The sequence below is a fragment of the Rhincodon typus genome, chromosome 5 (genome assembly GCF_021869965.1).
Source record: "Rhincodon typus isolate 14 chromosome 5, sRhiTyp1.1, whole genome shotgun sequence".
NCBI classification, from domain to species: domain Eukaryota; kingdom Metazoa; phylum Chordata; class Chondrichthyes; order Orectolobiformes; family Rhincodontidae; genus Rhincodon; species Rhincodon typus.
Genome location: NC_063336.1, coordinates 79828627 through 79848588, shown reverse-complemented (window position 1 = coordinate 79848588; position 19962 = coordinate 79828627). Strand labels below are relative to the sequence as shown.

General features: G+C 40.5%; 1 protein-coding gene across 1 annotated transcript in view; it reads left to right on the top strand.

Moving 5' to 3' along the window:
* The window catches only part of phf3 (PHD finger protein 3), a 159899-nt gene that overhangs the window by 5159 nt on the left and 134778 nt on the right, over positions 1–19962 (top strand). The window contains exon 2 of the mRNA XM_048597075.1: positions 19473–19590. The gene's annotated coding sequence lies outside the window, so the exon portion shown is untranslated. The remainder of the gene's footprint in view (positions 1–19472; positions 19591–19962) is intronic.

Sequence of the window (19962 nt, the reverse complement as noted above, 5' to 3'; positions counted from 1 at the left end):
ACACACTCCACCTCCGGTGATTTAAAAATGCCCTCAACCACATCTCTTGCACTTTTGCCCTCAAATCCCCTTTCCCCAACAAAAATAAAGACAGAATCCCCCTGGTCCTCTCATCACCCCACCAACCTCTGCCACCTACAATCCGACCCCACGACCAAAGAGATATTTCCCTCCCCACTGCTATCTGCCTTTCGTAGGGACCACTCACTCCGCGACTCCCTCGATTGCTCCACACTCTCCACTAACCCCAGCATACCCGGCACTTTTTCCTGCAACCGCAGGAAGTGCTGCACCTGCTCCTACACCTCCCCCTCACCTCCATCCAAGGCCCAAAACAAACCTTTCATATCCGACAGGGTTTCGCCTGTACATTCTCCAACTTGGTCTACTGTATCCGTTGCTGCCGATGTAGCCTCCTCTACTTCAGTGAGACCAAGCGTAGACTTGGGGACCGTTTCCTAGAGCATCTGCGCTCTGCACACGACAAATGGCAACACCTTCTGGTCGCCAACCATTTTAACTCTTCTCTGCTCCACTCCACCACCACCACCATCACCACCACCCCCCCACCCCCCAACAACTCGCTTGGTGACATGTCCATCCTAGACCTCCTCAGTGCTGCAATGACACCACTCACAAACTGGAGGCGCAACACTTCACATTCTGCCTTGGGAGCCTACAGTCCGATGGTCTGAGCATAGAATTCGCCAGTTGTAAAATCTCCCTATCCCCCGGCCTCATCCCATGTCCAACCGTCTCTCTCATCCCTGCCTCCTTGACGTGACACAACCTGCCCATCATCTTCCCCACCTACCTGCCCTGCCCTACCCTTCCTGCCAACCAGTCCCCACTACCCCCTGCCTGCATCCAAACTGTCACCACCCCATCTACCTTTCCCCAGCCCTAACCATACACCCTTCCGCCTCCTTGACCTGACACAACCTGTCCATCTTCTCTCCCACCTATCCACTCCAACCATCCCACTGAAGCATCCTCACTACTTCCTAACTGCATTCACCTATTACCATCCCGCCTACCTTCCCCAGCCCCATCCCTCCTCTCTCTCTTTTGATTTCCCAGCTTCCCTCCCCCTCCCCACTTCTGTAGAAGGGTCCTGACCTGAAAAATCAACTTTACTGCTCCTCTGATGCTGCCTGGCCTGCTGTGTTCCTCCAGCTCCACACTGTGTTGTCTCTGACTCCAGCATCTGCAGTTCTTGCTGTCTCACTGATCTTTGTGTTGTCTGCAAACTTACTAAATCACCCATCTACATTTTCATCCAGGCCGTTATATCACAAACAGCAGAGGTCCTAGTATGGATCCCTGCGGAAAATCACTAGCCACGGGACCTCCAGCCGGAAAATACCCTTCCACCACAACTCTCTACCTTCCTGGGGCAAATCAATTTTGAATCCATGTGGCCAAGTCACCGTAGATCCCATTGCATCTTGATCTTCTGGATGAGCCTACCATGAGGGACCTTGTCAAAAGCCTTACTGAAATCCATGTAGACAACATCCACTGGTCTACGCTCACTGATCACCTTCGTCGCCTCCTCATAAAATTCAAACGAGTTAGTAAGGCATGACCTGCCCTAGACAAAGCAATGCTTTTCCAAATACAGGTAAATCCTATCACTAAGATTTCTCACTAATAGCTTCCCAACCACCAATGAGAGAACATCTGGCCTATAGTTTCCTGGATTATTTCTATTTTCCTTTTTGAACAAAGGAAGAACATTAGCTACTTGCCAGTTTTCTGGGTCCTCTCCAGTGGCTCGGGCGGATACAAAGATCTTGACCAAGGCCCAAGCAATCTCCACTCTTGTCTATTTCAATAACCTGGGGTAGATGCCACCAGGTCCTGGGGACTTATCCACCCTTAATGCTCTTCAGGATACTCATCGCACAAAATGCCGTAGCATATTTGCATGCTATATGCTAATTTCACTATCCTCCATATTCTTCTCCTGGGTGAATACTGATGTGAAGTACTCGTTTAGGGTCTCGCCCACATGCTCTGCCTCCAACCACAAGTTCCCTCCTTTTATTCTAGAGTGGTCCAACCTTCTTCCTAGTTATCCTTTCGTTTTAAATGCATGTATAGAATGCCTTGTGATTCCCTTTAACCGTATTTGCCAAGGTCATTTCATGGCCCCTTGTTGCTGTCCGAATTCCCTTTTTTTGAATTCTTTCCTGCTTTCTTTACATTCCTCACAGGCTCTGACCGATTTTACCTTCCTAAACCTTACATATGCTTCTTTTTGCCTTTTACTAAATTCATAACTGCCCTCATTATCCAAGGGTCTCTTACCTTGCCATCCTTGTCTTTCCTCCTTACTGGAACATGCTGGTCCTGAACTTTGATCAGTAGGTCTTTAAACAATGTTAAATGTTAAATGTGGAGTTATCCAATAACAGCTTCTCCCAGTTAACACTGCTAGCTCCTCCTAATACTGATGTCATTTGCTGCCTTCAATTTAGTACCTCCCTGCAACATTCTGACTTATCCATATTTATAGCTTAAAATTTAAGGAGTTGTGACCAGTGCTTCCAAAATGCTCTCCCACTGAGAGGTCAGTCACTTGGCCAGGCTCATTAGCCAATACAAGGTCCAGTATGGCCCCTCCTCTGGTTGGACTATCCACACAAGGTATTTCAAGAAACCCTCTTGGATGCATTTAACAAATTCTGCCCCATCTAAGCCTCTTGCCCTAAGCATGTCCTAATCAATATTGGGAAGTTAGAGTCTCCCACTATGACAACCCTGTTGTTATTATGTCTTTCCATAATCTGCCAACATATTTATTCCTCAATGTCTTACTGGCTGTTGGGGGGCCTACATTGTAATCCTATGAGTGATTGCGCCCATCTTATCTTTGAACTCAGTGGAGGAGCCCTCTCTGAATGCAGATGTGACATTCTCCCTGATTAGTAATGCAACTCCTCCACCTCTTTTACCTTCTCTATCTTGTCTAAAACAACGAAACCCTGGAATGTTGAACAGCCAGTCCTGTCCCACTTCCAACAAGTCTTTGTAATCGTCCCACATTCATAGTCCCATGTACAGATCCAGGCTCTAAGCTCATCTGCCTTCCCTGTAATGGCATGGCATTAGGACAGTGGCAACCCACTGCAGTATGTGTGGACCATGCCACTGGAGGTTTGTGGTCCGACTCTTGGCAATAAGGATGGGATAAAAGGTAGATAGACCCGCACATGTGTAACATTAAATATCTAGTTATTACCCTCTTTTAGAAAAAAAAGTGTTCTTCCTCTCTCAGATTCCACATTTTTATCTTTTAGAATGTTGTCTTTATTTCATTCTCCATTTGGCATTATTTGTGGTAATATAGGTGGGTTTAGAATTATATCTCGCAGCTGAAAGAAACAAATATCTGTAACAAAACATGGGATGTATTTTCTTTGGCCCCAGACTAATCTATGCTATCACCTGTATTAGGACAAATACATTTTACCTTGTCAGAGTCCAGTTTGATGAATATCATTTTTGCATCAATTACATAATCCACATTTATAGAAGCATAAAAATAATTGAAAAAGCCTGCAGAAATGCTGGACTTTCTGAAGATGGTTTGAAGTTGTCTTAGCGACACACAGTCCCAGTTAGACTGTGTTTAGACATCACATCTCAGGAAGAATTAATCAAGATTAAAAAGATGAGAAATAAGTATTAGGAGACCATGCAATGAGATCATGGTTGATTTACCTGAACTCAGCTTTTACTATTTCACCTGAATGCCTGCAGGATGAAAAAATCTGTTTATCTCCTAACTTGAATGTGCTCAAATGACCGAAGCATCTGCACCTATCCTCGGGTAGAGAATTATAAAGATTTGCAACTCTTTTGAATGGTGAAATGACTCCTTGATTTTGTCCAGTATAGTTAATCTGTTACTTTGAGTCCCTAATTCTAGATTCTCAAACTAAGGGAGACTAAGGAAAACTAAAGCCTGTAAGCACCTAGCCTATCATGTCCATGAATGTGGTTCAGTGAAATCATTTGATGCTTCTAAACTCTATCGCACATAAACTAATCCAATCCAATCCCAAGGCATGCCTTTCATCTCTGAGATCAATCTACTGAACTTTGATGTGGTCCCTGCAGGATCAGTGGCTCAGTGGTTAGTACTGCTGCCTCAGCGCCAGGGACCGGTTTCGATTCCACCCTCGGGTGTTTGTCTATGTGGAGTTTGCACATTCTCCCTGTGTCTGTGTAGGTTTCCTCCGGGTGCTGCAGTTTCCAACCACAATCCAAAGATGTGCAAGGTAGGTAGATTGGCCATGCTAAATTTGCCCATAATGTCCTGGGATGTTTAGGTCAGGTGGGTTAGACATGGGGAATGGGTCTGGGTTGGATACTCTCCAGAGGGGCATTGTGGACTTGTTGGGCTGAATGGTCTGTTTCCACACTGTAGGATTTCTGTGATTCTGTGAACAAAGACCAAGCAGCTTTGGTGCAAGGTTGGCACCCTGTCCACTGCATAAACGTTAACTATCTTCTCTGGTGCACAATGGGAATAATGTCTGCCATCTACAAGATGCACTGCAGTAACTTCCAGAGAATCCTTTAAAAGCACTTTCTGAATCTATGACCTAAATACCTAGAAGGACAAACCATAGCAGATGTGAGAGAGCAACTCCAACTGTAAGTTCCTCTAAGTTGCACATTGTTCTGAATTGGTGCTAAATTGCTGTTTTTTTTTCAATATTGTGGGGTCAAAATCCCGGAACTCCCTCCCTAAAAATAATTTGGGTGAATCACAGGAGTGTTGCAGCGCAGAAGAATGTAATTTGATCTATTGGGTGTGCATCAGCTCTCTGAGCATTTTAGCTTGATGCCTTTTCCCTGTAACCTATCACGTTGTTTCTGTTTTAAGAAGAAATCACCCAATGCATTGTTGAATGACTCAATTGAACCTACCCCCACTGCACTTCCAGGCATTGTATTCTGGATTGTATCTACGTTGTGAGAAAATTTTTTCGTGCCTTGCGTTTGCTTTTAATGCAAAACACTTCAAAACTATGTCCTTTGGTTCTTGATCCAATTATAATCAGTTTTTCTCTATCCATGCTGTCCACACCACTCAATTTTGAAAACTTCTATCAGATCTCCTCTTCAAGGAAAATTTTCCCAACTTTTCCAATCTTTCCTCATCTCTAGAGCTATTCTCGTAAAATTACTTGTACTTTCTCCTATACATGCGTATTCTTCTTATAGTGTGGCACCCAGAACTATATGCAATATTTCAACTGAGGTCTAACCACTGTCTTGTATAAAGTTCATTGTAGCCTCCTAGCTCTTGTGCTTTGTTCCCCCCTATTTGTGAAGCCAAGAATGCTGTACATTTTATTAACACTGTCTGAACATGTCCTGCTACCTTTAATGATTTATGTGCATTTATACCCAAGTAACTCTGCACCTGCGCACCCTTCATCTGGACTCTATCTCCCTATTCCAACGTGTCAAGTCTTTTTAAAATTTTATATTGTCCTATGGCAGCTTACAATTCTCCAGAATTTTTATTGTCCACCAACTTTGAAATTATTTATTACATAAGATGGATTGAGCTGTTCCAGATTCTCAAGGCTAGTTAAGAATAAATAATAAATGCTGGCTGTGGCAGTAACGTTCACATTCCATGAAATAATATTTTTGAAAATCATCACTTGGCTATAAAGGGGACATAAACTGTACATGGTACCCCTTTCTGTGGATTGCCACCTGAATACAGTGGAGTGACGAGTATGCCGTTGATCCTTGAGGAATGCTGTCAAGCATTTTCAACTCCTGGCCAGGGCCTCCTATAGCATTACATTGGAGGGGAGGAACCAGACAAATACAATCCAAAACAAGTTTTCAATGGCAATCCAAACAGAAGATATTTACGCAAAATCAGTGGCAGATGAAGGCTGCATCAGTCCCAATTATTGAGGTTTCCTTGCTTCTGGAACTGGATCAACCTTCTGTCATGGACTGTGTTGTCTGCTGATGTGCAACAACATTCTCAGTTAAAAGATGTCCTACACGAGGTGTCTCCCTAGAGGAATTCAACTCCTCCATGCACACAACACAAGCCTTTGGAGAGAGGTGATGGGGACAGGATTGAGAGATCTTGATGTCACTAACTCCAAACTGGCATGTAGGCAGTGGAGTTTGACTTAGTCGTTTTGCTCTTGGAATCTGAACAGTGAATGTTTTGCCAGCTTTCTTCACAGCTCTAAGCTGCCTTCTTCAGGATCCACTCTGCTTACCCTACACGGGGAAGGGGCTAGAAAAGAAACCCTAAAAATAGTCTGTTGCACTATGAACCTAGCTGGAAAATCACACCTGACAGGGTCATTGCCCTGCGGTCTGAAAACCAAAGTTGAATACAATCTTTGTACCTGGATTGTACGAACCCTCATGGATAATGAGCAAATCAGCCGTCTGGAACAAAGAATTGCCCTTGTTACCCCTGAATTCAGGCAATTCGGCTTTGATATTGCTGCCCTGCAGGAGACTTGAAGCCAGCTGAGGTGGTTATACCTTCTTCTGGAGCGGAAAACCTGAGGATCAACCAAAGATGCACAGAATTGGATTAGCTATCAAGAATGAACTCGTTAACTGACACTGAGCTCCCTGTTGACACTAAAGATTGCCTTGTGACTCTGTCTACAACGTGCCAAAAACCAGCTGTCAATGGTTGAGTGCCGATGCACCAATCCTTGATGCCATAGATGTATCCAAAGAAGGCTTCTATTCACGGACGTTCTTCAGGAAACTAAAATTACCATTCTTGGGGACTTCAGTACCAGGGTTAGAAAGAACCCCCAACTTTGGAAAGGAAGGAGTTTGGGAATTGCAACACCAACCAGATTCTCCTGCTCACTAAATGTGTGGAACATGATCTGGTTGTCATCAACGCATTATTCCACCAAAAGACAAGTTCAGGATTTTTTGAGGCATCCATGGTCAAAGCACTGGCACACGATCAACTATGTCATCGTTTGGATGTCCTTATTACCAAAGTGATGACCAATGCAGATGACTGCTGAAGAGATCATTGGCTTATCTGCTCAATCAAATGTCAACAGAAGCAGTTGAAGATGAAGAAACAGTTCAGGAAAAGCTCCATGTTGAGCAGCTTTGACAGCCAAGCAGATTAGTGAACTTTCTTCAATGTCTTCACCAGCATCTCCAAAGGCAGTTACAAAGAAGATTGAGCGAAGTCAAGAACCAAAAGTAAATTGAGAAAGCTAAGGAGCTGCAACTCCTTGCTAACAAGCATGACCCCCCCCAGGGTTTGTTTTTTAGTGCAACCAAACCAGTATATTGACTCAACATCTTTGCCCCTCAAACTGGTGTGGAGTAAGGATGGAACCCTTTTTAAAGACCGAGGAAATATCAGCTTCTAATGGAGAGAAGACTTCAAAGAATCTCTTAAACTGTGATGAAAACATTGAGAACATTCTTGAGGAAATCCAACCCCTCCCCCAGCCAACCTGCAGGAGCAAATGTGATCCCGGCAGAGATTTTAAAATTTGGAGTAACAGAGCTTACCCTCCATCAACTATGCCTGAAAATCTGGGACAAAGAACTCCCTGCTGATTTCTGGGATGCTGACTTCATCACTATCTTCAAGAAATGAGACAGAGTACCCTGTGGGAACTGCCAAGGAATTTACCTGCTCTCCATTGCCTGAACCTTCTCCCATTCTCTGAGGAAATCCTCTGGAAAGCCAGTGTATCTTTTGTTTCACAGTTTATTCGATGGAATTCATGTCCATTCTCTTGAAAGTCCAAGAGAAATTCCAGGAGCAACACCAACCACTCTATGTGGTCTTCATGTAACTGACCAAGACTTTGCACATTCCAACTGACTGACAAGGTCTTCAACTGACTCAAAGGTGTTGTCGTCAATATCCTCAGTCTCCTGCACAAGATGTTGGCGATGATCCTAACCAACAATATTATGACCGTTGTTTGAGGCCAAGCACTGATGTCATTGGCCCCACCCTTTACTCCAAATTCAACCAGTTCAAATCCAGGAGAAAAACTACATTGACCTCACTTATGGGATTTCAATATGTGGATGACAGTATCGTCTCTGCCTTGCTTTGTGCTTTCATTGAAGCATATTGAAGAACTGGTCCTTGCCTCAAAGTCAAGACTGTGTTCTTTTACCAACCCAGATCATGTTCTGGTCTATCCCTCCATTAAGATCAATAGAGAAATCCTCCCAAACGTGGAACATTTACCTTACCTGGGAAGCTATCTCTCTCCTAAGGCTGACATCGCAAATGTTCAACATTGCATTCAATCTGTAAGTGCTGCCTTCAGATGTCTAAGGGTGAGAGTCTTTGACCACGATTATTTAAGAAAGTTGATAAGGAAAAACCAGGGAACTATAGACCAGTGAGCCTGATGTCAGTGGTGGGTGAGTTGTTGGAGGGGATTCTGAGGGACAGGATTTATATGTATTTGGAAAGGCAAGGATTGATTAGGGATAGTCAGCATGGCTTTGCACATGGGAAATTGTGTTTCACTAACAGTTTTTTGAAAAAATGACAAAGAAGATTGAAGGCAGAGAGGTCGACGTTGTCTATATGGACTTCAGTAAGGTGTTTGTCAAAAGTTTCTCATAATAGACTGGTTAGCAAGGTTAGATCAAATGGAATACAAGGAAAACTAGCTGTTTGGATACAAAGTTGGCTCGAAGGCCGAAGACATTGTGTGGTCGTGCAGGTTATTTTTTAGATTGGAGGTGATGTGCCGCAAGGATCGGTGCTAAGCCCACTGTTTTTTTTTGTCACTTATATAAATGATTTAGATGTGAACATAGGAGGTATGGTTAGTAAGTTTGCAGATGACACCAAAATTGGTGAAGTGAAGAAGGTTACCTCAGAGTACAACGGGACCTTGATCAGATGGGGAAATGGGCCGAGGAGTGGCCAATTGAATTTAATTAGGTAAATGTGAGGTGCTGCATTTTGGAAAGGCAAATTAGGGCAGGACTTACATACTTAATGGTGAGGTCCTGGGGAGTGTTACCAGGTGAAGAGACCTTGGGGTGCAGGTTCATACTTCCTTGAAAGTGAAGTCGCAAGTAGACAGGTTAGTGAAAAAGGCGTTTGGAATGGTTGCCTTTATTGGTTAGTGCATTGAGTATGGGAGTTGAGATGCCATGTTGTGGCTGTACAGGGCATTGGTTAGGCCACTGATGGAATACTGCATTCAGTTCTGGTCTCCCTGCTGTAGGAAAGATGTTAAACTTGAAAGGATTCAGGAAAGATTTATGAGGATGTTGCCAGGGTATGGAAGGTTTGAGCTACAGAGAGAGGCTGAATTGGCTGTTATTTTCCCTGGAACGTTGGAAGATGAGGGTTTACCTTTATAGAAGTTTATAAAATCATGAGGGGCATGGATAGGGTGAATAGTCCAAAGTCTTTGTGGTTGGTTGGCTTGCCGAGCTGGTTTGTTGTTCCGCAGACGTTTCATTACCCTGCTGGGTAACATCATCAGTGTAGTCTCCGATGAAGCGCTGGTCTGTTTTCCCGCTCGGTTTTTAAACTCTGGAGTCCGTTGAGCTGGATTACCTCACTTTTAGTTTTCCTTCGTAGTGGAGTGTATATGGAGTCAAAGACTTCCCCAGAGCAGGGGAGTAGAAAGCTAGAGGGCATAGGTGTAAGATGAAGGGGAAAAGATTTAAAAGGGATGTGAGAGGCAACATTTTCATGCAGAGCGTGATGCCTGTTTGGAATGAATTGCAGAGGTGGTGTGGAGGCTGGTACAATTACAACATTTAAAAGGCATCTGGATGTGTACACGAATAGGAAAGGTTTAGAGGGATATGGACCAAATGCTGGCAAATGGGTTTACATTAATGTAGAATATCTGGTAGGCATGGACAAGTTGGACCGCAGGGTCTGTTTCTGTGCTACACAACTCTGACTCTGATATCTGTGCTGTTACTAAGATGCTTGTGAACAGGGCAGTTATCCTTCTGACTCTTGGAGATGGTTCCAAAACTTGGACTATGTATAGTTGCCGCGTCAAGATCCTTGAGAAGTACCATCAATGCTATTTGAGAGAAATTCTCTGCATTAGCTGGGAGGATAGGGATACTAATGTCAGTGTCCTTGAAGTAGCTGATAGCACCAGCGTTGAGGCCATGCTCCTCCCAAATCAACGTGCTTAGGATGCCTGAGTTCCGGCTGCCAAAGCAATCCTCTTTTTGTTCGGCTCACGGAAGGCAATCAAAAGAGAGGACAAAGGAAGCATTTCAGGGATTCATTAAAGTTTTCTCTCAAGAAATGCAATGTGGATGTCAATGCATGGGAGACCCTCAATCAGAAGAAACCAATTTGGAGGAACTCCTGTATAAGTATCTGCAATTCTTTGAGAACACTGGTCTGCAAAGGCAGTATGGAAAATAAACCAGAGAAAGGAATGCCAAAGATCTCAAGGCAAAGGATCACTTCCAGTTCCTGGAAACACCTGCCAAGTTTGTGGTCGGACACGTGGCTGTAGAATTTGGCATATCACCCGTATGAGAACCACAGAACCAATGACCTTGATATAAATTTCCTTGGTGGAAAATCATTCAGTACTCATTAGTGAGTGATTGCTGATGATGACAGTACTCCAGTTAGTATTTCATCAAAACTGTGTATTTCTTCCCTTTTGTAAAAGTTAACATATTGCTTGCTGTCTTACTTTTTTGCTTTGCTTGTGTATTAATTTCCTGTAACTTGAGTAAAGGATTATCTAGGTCCCTCTGAATTTCAAATTTTTGTAGTCTTGACTTTAAAAATATTATTCTACTTTTCTTATTTTACTTACTGAAATTGATACGCTACTCAGCATTAAGTTGCATCTGCCATGTTTTACATACTCGCCATTATGTCGCATCCCAAGGTTTTCAGATAAAGGAATCCAACCTGTATTTCATGAATTACAGCTCATTAAGCTGAATATAACCTGTTTGTTCCTTCTTTGCTTTATGTCTGTTAATCAAACTTCAATCTGATCCCACAGACCCTGATCTAATTTTGCACAACAGCCTCTTGTGTAGTACCTTATTCAAATGCTTTTATGAGAATTCAGAAACGCTAACTATACCCACTGGTTTCCCCTTATCCATCTTGTTAGTTTAACCTCAAAAAAAGTCCCCAATAGATTTGTCAAATGCAATTTCCCTTTTTAATAAATCCACATTGATTCTGCCCAACTGTACAATTTTCTAGGGATAGTGGGAACTTCTTCTGATATGTCAGCTTTCCTGCTCCTCTGCTGCTTGGCCTGCTGTGTTCATCCAGCTCCACACCTTGTTATCTCTGTACAATTGTCTAAGGGCCTTGTCACTGCATCCTGACTGTCTGCCTAACTGGTCTACAGCTTTGAGTTTTCTCTATCCCTTTCTTGAGCAGCAAGTTATGCTAGCTAGTTTCAAACGTATGCAGACTAACATATTCTAGAGAATTTTAGATGCCCAAAACACACGCATCCACTACCTCTGTTGCAGCTCCTTTTCAAATCCTGTGGTGTAAGTTTGGATGACTTGTAAGTGTTTTGTCTCCTTAATTTTTTGAGTGTTTTCTCTACTAAACTGATTTTTTTAAACTTCCTTCTCAGTAGCTTGTGCTCCTCTCTATTTGTGGATTTTATTTTCTCCCAGCTTGGTGACATGCCTCTGCATTTCTTTTTATTTTCCATATGTAATTTCCCCTGCTTCTGCTTCCATTGTGCTGAAGTTGCTTTAGCTAATTTCTTGCTTTGTATGTACTTACAAGAACTTTTGCAATCTGCTTTGTCTTTTGCTGGATATACTCATTTTATTTTCTCTTTCTTGGTAATCCTTTGAATTCTAAAATCCTTTCAACTGTTGGATTTGCTACTCGTAACAACATTCCTTGAGTTTAATATTAATGTTTGACTCCTTAGTGATTGTTTGATTGCTTTTCTTGTGGAATTTGTTTATTTCTGAAAATGTATTTACTACAAATTCTATTAATTTTTAAAAATAATTGCCATTGTTTATGTACCATTCTAGTTTCACAGTCTCCCTCACCCAGCGCAGCTATCTGATGTGTACTGTTTTTATTTGTTCAGATTTAAGATTGTAGCTTTGGCCTTTACACAGTCATTATGAAGCTCGATAGGAAATTCTATTATGTTGTTGCTGTTTCGGCAAGGCTCTTTTAATATGAAGTTGTTAATTGACTGTGCTTCATTGCACAATACTTGAGAGCGAAAATAGCTTGTTCACAACAGGTTCCTTAGCTTGCTAGTGTAGAAATTATCCTGAATGTATTCCACAAACTTGTCTACTGGTCTTTTACTGTAAATTTGGTTTGCTCAGTCTGTGATCACCCTCTCTCCAATTGCACGTGCCATTCCTTTTTTCTGACTTTTTTAAACTGAAACTGAGTTTCTAAAAGACTCTTGGAATTATTTTCTACCCATCATTTCTTATCACGACAGATATTTGTTTTACTGCTTGATTTTCAGAGGTGAAATCCTTTATCTGTGTTTTTTTCCCATTCTTCATTATCAGAGCTTTTGCTGCCTTTTCACATTGTTTCCTCTTGGAATGTTTAAATTCTTATCATGGTCATGCTGTAACTGTGTCTCAGTAATGACAATTAGATTAAACCCATTAATTTCTGCTACCATCAGATGAGGAAGGGAGAATCCGCTTCCCTCTGGTCAATGGTTGGCCACAGCAAGGATTTATGTTCTTTTTAGCACAAAGCTATACCATTCCAGTTAAGACGTGTTTAACTCTTTCTTCAGAAATAAAAAAAGGAGCCGATTACAAGATTTTCTTGAAAGAAAGAACAGTTTCATGATCTGCTGATCGTGAGAAACTTATGAAGATGTATTGTCACTTGCATGTTGTCAACATAGTGGTTAAACATGGACTATTAATTTCAACTTTGATCATCTGATTTTAATATCTGACAACTCTGATCCATAATGGTTTAAAGAGGAAGATTAATGGACCTAGAAATGGCTGCAGCAGTCATCTGACCATTGACACAAATTCAAGAAACCAATGTGGAATGAAAAAAATTGTCAGATGAACTGAAACAAATGATATTATCCAGACATTGAAAATAGTCAATTCAGATTGGGATCAAGAAATTTGTGCTACCTATTATTTTACGCTTGTGTGGGAAATTGCATATATTGGATGTGAAAGGAATCCCTGCAGTTATCCATTTTGGTGCAAAATAGAGTTAGACCTGGGAATATGCAAAAGATCTGTATTTCAGTAGCTACATTGTTTTCATTTTCTCTTTCTCCCTTTTCTCTCACTCTACCTTTCTTTTGCTCTCTTCCTACCTTTTCTCTCTTTTTCTCATTGCTTTCCTTTTTCAGTTTATCTTTGGCTTCCTTTATTAACTCAAAATCACAGAATTTTTGAGGTGCAGAAGGAGGTTATTTGGTGCATTTACTGGCTATCTGAGCATGTCATCTAGTGCCAAATTCATGCCTTTTTCTTCTGAGCCCTGCGCATTGCATAATTATTTAAACAGTGCGCTCTTGAATGCTTCAATTGAACATGCCTTCACTGCACTTCCTGGTTGTACATTTCATAACAGCTCTCTGCTTTCTTTTCCTTTTCTCTTTCTCTGCCTTCCATTCTTTCTCTCAATCACACCACACAGCCCACCTGTTGATTTAAAGCAAATCTGAAAAAAAAATCTAGTCATTTAGAACTCAGTTGTAGCAAAATTCTTAAGTACTAGTGAGGATTAAATTACCATGCTGTCAGGTTAAAACCTCTCATCAGGACTGAGCAGTTTGAAGTTCTAATTAATCTTTATTTTTCTTTACACTATATCCCTGTACTAGTGTATGTATTTTGATATTGTTTTATTACTTTCCTTGGGATTAGCAAGTAATGAAATTCTTCTGTTTTTCACATGAGATAGTCTTATGATTGTTTGCTTAATTTGAGCTAGTACTATTTTTTAATTGAAATGTGGTATAGCTGTGTGCTAAAAAGAATTCAGTGTATGTGGCCAACCAAGGATGTTAAGAAGGGAAGCTGTTTTAATCCCTAGTTCATAAATGTAAAGGAGGGTACTGTTTAAAACCTTTAGATGTTTTTGGCCCTTGTTTTAATCTGAGACCATAGTTGTTTGTCTTCTGTTTTCGACAGTCGGAAATATTTCAGTTGCAGTTTGAACTCTTTGTTCTGTTGTTTCTTTTAAATAGTTCTGTTTCTGGGCACTTTTTTTTCCTCCTGAGAAGCAGAGATAGATGCATTCACCAGTTCGTTTAGCCTCTAATCCAAGTTCTGCCAAAAGTAGTTTCTTAAAATACAGCTGGTTTGTTCATCCAAACTTTACAATTATACGTGATTTTGTCTCTAATATGTAAAGCTGATCAAACAATTGTAAGTAGCAAACAAAAACAGAAGTTGCTGGAAAAGCTCAGCAGATCTGGCAGCATCTGTGAAGAGAAATCAGTTAATACTTTGGGTCTGGTGACCCTTCCTCAGGTTGCCAGACCTGAAATGTTAACGCTGATTTCTCTTCACAGATGCTGCCAGGCCTGCTGAGCTTTTCCAGCAACTTCTGTTTTTGTTCTGATTTACAGCATCCGTAGTTCTTTGGGTTTTTAGTTATAATTAACAGTAGCAGACCAGGGTTTCTTCACACCTGACTAGTTTATGTTGTCTTTTGATTAAAAATTGTTAATTTCAGTTCAGACAATTTTCTTCATTCTGTGTTGTTTCAAACCTGTATAATTAGCTTGATTGTTGTGGCCATTGTTTATGTTGTTAAATCCATTTTAGTCCATGGAGGCCCAGCTTGCCAGGTATTAATATCAGATGAATGGAATTTGAAAATGGATAGTCTGTATCTCATTACGTTTGTGACATTGTGTTATTTATTTATATTTTTCTTGTGAATGTTTCATGCAATCAGATAAACAGTGAAACTTGTTACCTGACATCTCACCACCCTGCCAACTGGAATAGTGTACTGGCTAGTGTCCTGGCACCCCCTTGCCTCCCCACTGCCATATCCACAATTTTACAATATACTAATGTTTTCAGTCTGAAATGATTCCAAAAGAACGGGTTGTAGATTGAGATAACAAAGCGTGGAGCTGGAGAAACACAGCAGGTCAGGCAGCATCAGAGGAGCAGGAAAGTTGACAGAAGGGTCCCGACTCAAAACGTCAACTTTCCTGCTCCTCCACTGCCTGACCTGCTGTGGTCCCCCAGCTCCACACTTTGTTATCTCTGACTCCAGCATCTGCAGTTCTTGCTATCTCTGGTTGAAGATTGAGACAATTTCCCCTTAGTGTTTACAGCAAAACGTGTTAAAGATGGATAGACTTTAAGCCTCAGTTAGTTGCAGAATATATTGAAGCCTGTTTTCATTTGATTCCTGCAATTACTCCAAACTACAGTGTCTGCTGATAATTAATGTCGCTTGCAACGTACCAATCTGTTCACAGCTACACCACGTAAAGCCAAATCTGTTTAAGCATGTGTGTGAACTTCAGCAATGCATAACACACACGTGTGTGGGTGGGTGGGGTGGTGGTGGTGGTGGTTAATAGACGTGGCATTTGACTTACTGGTTCTATCTGATGCCAGTGCCTTAATATCTTTGCTTAACAAACATTTATGTATCTCAGATTTAAATCTAATGACTGATTTAGCATTAACTGCCATTCGTGGAAGAGCGTTCCAAACCTTGATCGCTAATTGTGTAAAACTACTTTGTAACATCTCTCCCTAATAATCTAGCTCTACTTTTTAGATTATGCTCCCTAGTTCTAGAATTTCCAACCAGTGGAAGTAGTTTATCTTCATTTTAAGGAAAGTGAGGAGAATTTTATTTTCTCTGAAGATTGAGAGTCTTTTTGGAACTTTTCCTCTATTGGCAATAGAAACAGTCTCTTGATATTATGAGAGATAGATAAATGTTTTATAAGTGGGGTTGAAAGTTTGCAAGTAAGATGTGGAGTAATCCAATAAATGATGATCTTTTTGAATAGTAGAGATGTTTGAGGGGTTTAATGACCTGCTCTTGTTCCTAATTGGAAGGTTTTGCAGTGATTGATCCATCACCAAAAAGAGAGGGGCGCAAAATAATTTTGTGGATTTTCTTGAAAGAAATACATAATTATTTGTATATTACAATTATTAAATATTAAAGAAAAATAAATGCATTCTAACATTGTTCCCGCTAATTAAAACCTAAGCACTTTTAAGTGCAGTTCAGTCTGTTCTTGGATTCTGGCATGTTTTGTGGTTATAATGTTGATGAACTAAAAGAAATGACACATCTTTGTGCAGAGACATTTTATCAAGGTTGATTAGTGGAGCTGATCATTATTGTTATTGAGCAGCCTCTGATGAGAAGCAATTGTGTTTTATTTGAAACCATTTAGTCCACGATCTTCAAATGAAAGCACAGTGTTATAATGTTTTATTGTGCGATCAAATACTGGAATAAGTTTGATAACGGGAGCACTGGAGTTCTGTTGGCTGTGTTCAGGAAATGTTTAGCTTTCATAGTTCATACTTTTATTTAAACCTCTGCAGTTATAATTTCTGACAATAAATGGACTCCAGACACAGTATACATGTTTCATATGTTGGCTTTTATTGTTCAAATGCTTACAATTGTACCAAGTTTGCGCTGTTGTATCTGGATCTGTTACTTTTGTGAGTTGCAACTTTTTGGCGTCACGTTCTTCTGTTCCTTGATAAGTTAAAGATAATATGCAAGAATCGCAAGAACATGGAACTATAAACCAAGTACGAATAAACTATTAGTTAAAGCTAATAGAAGTATGTAGAAGCTGTTTTAATTGACTTTCTCTATTTCTCATATAACCATGGCTAAAAATTTGTAATTAAACCTCAGTGTAGAGTGGTGTTGCCTTATATACTTAATGCAGCATTGTAGTTGTTGAGAATTTTTGAGAGTTTTATTTAGCAAGATGAAGAATCAGGCAGGGGATTAAAAGTCAGTATTGCAGATTAAATTAATTAGTCATAGTCATGCAGCACAAAAACTGACCCTTTAGTTGAACTCGTCCATGCTGACCAGATATCTTAAACTGAACTAATCCCGTTTTGCCTGCATTTGGCCAATATCCCTGTAAACCTTTCTTATTCATGTACCTGTTCAAATGTCTTTTAAATGTTATAATTGTACCTTCCTCTATCACTTCCTCTGGAAGCTTATTCCATACATGCAGTACTCTGTTTTAAAAAAAATTGCTTTGCAGGTCCCTTTTAAATCTTTCTCCTTTCATATTAAACCTATGCCCTCTAGTTTTGTACTCCATCCCCTTGGAAAAAGGCCTTGGCTATTCACCTTATCTATGCCCCTCATGATTTTATCAACTTCTATAAGGTCACTCCTCGGCCTGTGATGCTTTAGGGGGAGAAAGGTCCCAGTCTATCCTGCTTCCCCCTTTTAACTCAAACCCTTCAGTTCCAGCAGTGCCCTTTCTGGTTTAACGACAACCTTCCCCTATCAGGGCATCCCGAATTGTATGCAGTATTGTAATAGTGGCCTCACCAATGTCTTGTACAGCTGCAGCACAATGTCCCAACTCCACCCTGTCTATCTGCGATGCCACTTTCAAGGAATTACGAACTTGCATCCCTAGCTTCTTCTGTTCAACAACACTCTCCATGGCCCTACCATTAACTATAGTCCTGCCCTGATTTCTCTTGGCAAAAGTTATCTAAATTAAACATGATCTGCGACGTCTTGGTCCATTGGCCCATCTGATAGTTTGCAAATAATATTCTTGGATGAGAATTAGACTGATCAGTTGCTGATTTAACATTTCCTGAACTTTATCTTCTGGTCTGTTTTTTAGTTCTTCACCTTGTTCGTTTGGATTATATTAAAATATGGGTTCATATTCAGCGCCAACATGTTTTATTTGGGATCCTTAAGGGCTAAACCGCAACAGACATCCATTTTGTTATTTTGGGATGGGACCAGGTTAAAGAATCACATCCTAAATCAATTCTAAAGAACTTACTCCTGGAATTGTCATGAATAGTAGTAATATTCCTCTGTTGCCATCAGCCAACTCAACTTAAATTATGCTAGCTTAGAAATGAGTAGACCATTTGGCACCTCAAACCACCTTTTTAAATGCGACCGTGGCTGATCTATGATCAAACATTTTAGAGACATCTTTGGTATACCTCATCTGGCTGAATAATTTTAGGGCAGTCAGTTCTTTTCAATTTAAAATATTGTGCAACATTAGTAACCCAAAAAGCTAAGGAAAGCTTCAAGAGAATTTGATTTTAAATTACTAGGGTGCAAGCAGAAGAAATATCATAGTTTCAGCACTTAAATATTTCTGTCCTCTGCTAATGTTGTGCTATCTTTAATACATGTTTTGTGCCACTTGGATCCCTAGGGGATTAAAAAAAATGAACCATTTTCTAACACACCTATTTAATTATTAGGATTGCATGAGATCTTTTTTTGAGTAATGCAGGACAAATATTTAATGGCTAAAGGTTCAATAAGGATAGCTGCTGTGGTCCATCAAAACAAATCCTACTACTTTTGTGGTAAGAGTATTTTGAAAGAATGAAGTAACACTTGTTTCAGCGATAAAACAAAAGTAAGCATTTCTTTTGGCCAGTTCTTAATCGTAATTAACAAAATTTACAAAATAAAATCCCCATTACAGAAAAAACATGTACTGAACTTAAAAAAGAAATGATGTGCCATTTTTGGGCACATTCCAGCATTCCTCTTGCTGGGCCAGTTCGTTGATCTCGCTATTTTCTAATTAATCTGTTGCGAGAGAACGCTATTACAAGCCCCCGGGGCAAGTGAGAAGTGAACCCAGGCCCTCTGGCTCAGAGGTAGAGTCACTACCACTGTGCCCTTTTGGTGACCTGAGTCATGGTGAGAGCTGTCCAGAAAACTTCAAATCTGCCTGACAGCTGTTCTCTGGTGAGTCGACCCCTAAAAAGTATACCATAGCTTGTTTTGCACGATGCATAGAATTTACAAAGTAATTTAAGTCAGGTTAAGGTTTGTGACATTTTTGCTTTGATCTGGGAATGAGAAATTTTCTCACTGATGTTTGACTGTGATTGAATAAGATCTGATTTGCCTTCTGAGAGAGAATTTAAAATAGTGCTGTTACAGAAATAATCCATTGCAAATGAGCCAGTGCTACACACGTATGTAGTGCTATATTGACACTGCATTGTGTAAATGTTATGTGTCGACTGTTAAGTTTCATTTCCATTGAGAATTTTGCTGTCTGTTGTCTATTCTGCAGGGCTTTTTTGCTACCTTTTAGTGTAATTAATTTTAGCTTTTCTTAAAACATCTTGCCGTTTTTATATTATTAACTACTTTCCCTTGCATTTCCCTTTTGAAGATTCACTTTTTTGTTTTGGAGAAAAAGGTTATGTTTGTTTTGTTCCTCTTGTTTCAGAAAAGCTAGCTGAACTCAACCAGTGTTGAACCTTCATGCAAAGCTGAACTCAACCAGTGTTGAACCTTCACGCAAAACTGAACTCAACTAGTAATGAACTACAAGGCAAAGTGTTGAGGTCAGAATAACCAAATTCGAACAGTATTGAACTTGTATGCAGAACTGTTGAGATCCAGTGGTTAAGATGCCTATATTTTATGTCCTGGGGTTAATGTTCCTCTCCTTCACTCTTTTGACTTAGACATCTTGTCAATGCAGAGGGCGTTGTACAGAAGGATATCTTATGATGTCTGGTGCTATAACCTTATCTCTCACTTTATCCCTTTCTTTAAAGGTTGCATTACTTCTACTGGCATTTTGGGTTTTAGGCTGTTAGGAAAATGTCTCTTCAATTTGAGATGCCATTGATTTTTGGTAGAACAGAAAGTATTTGCTGTTGAGAGAGTGTGTGTGCGTAAGAGACTGCAATTCCGGGTAGTGCATATTCCAG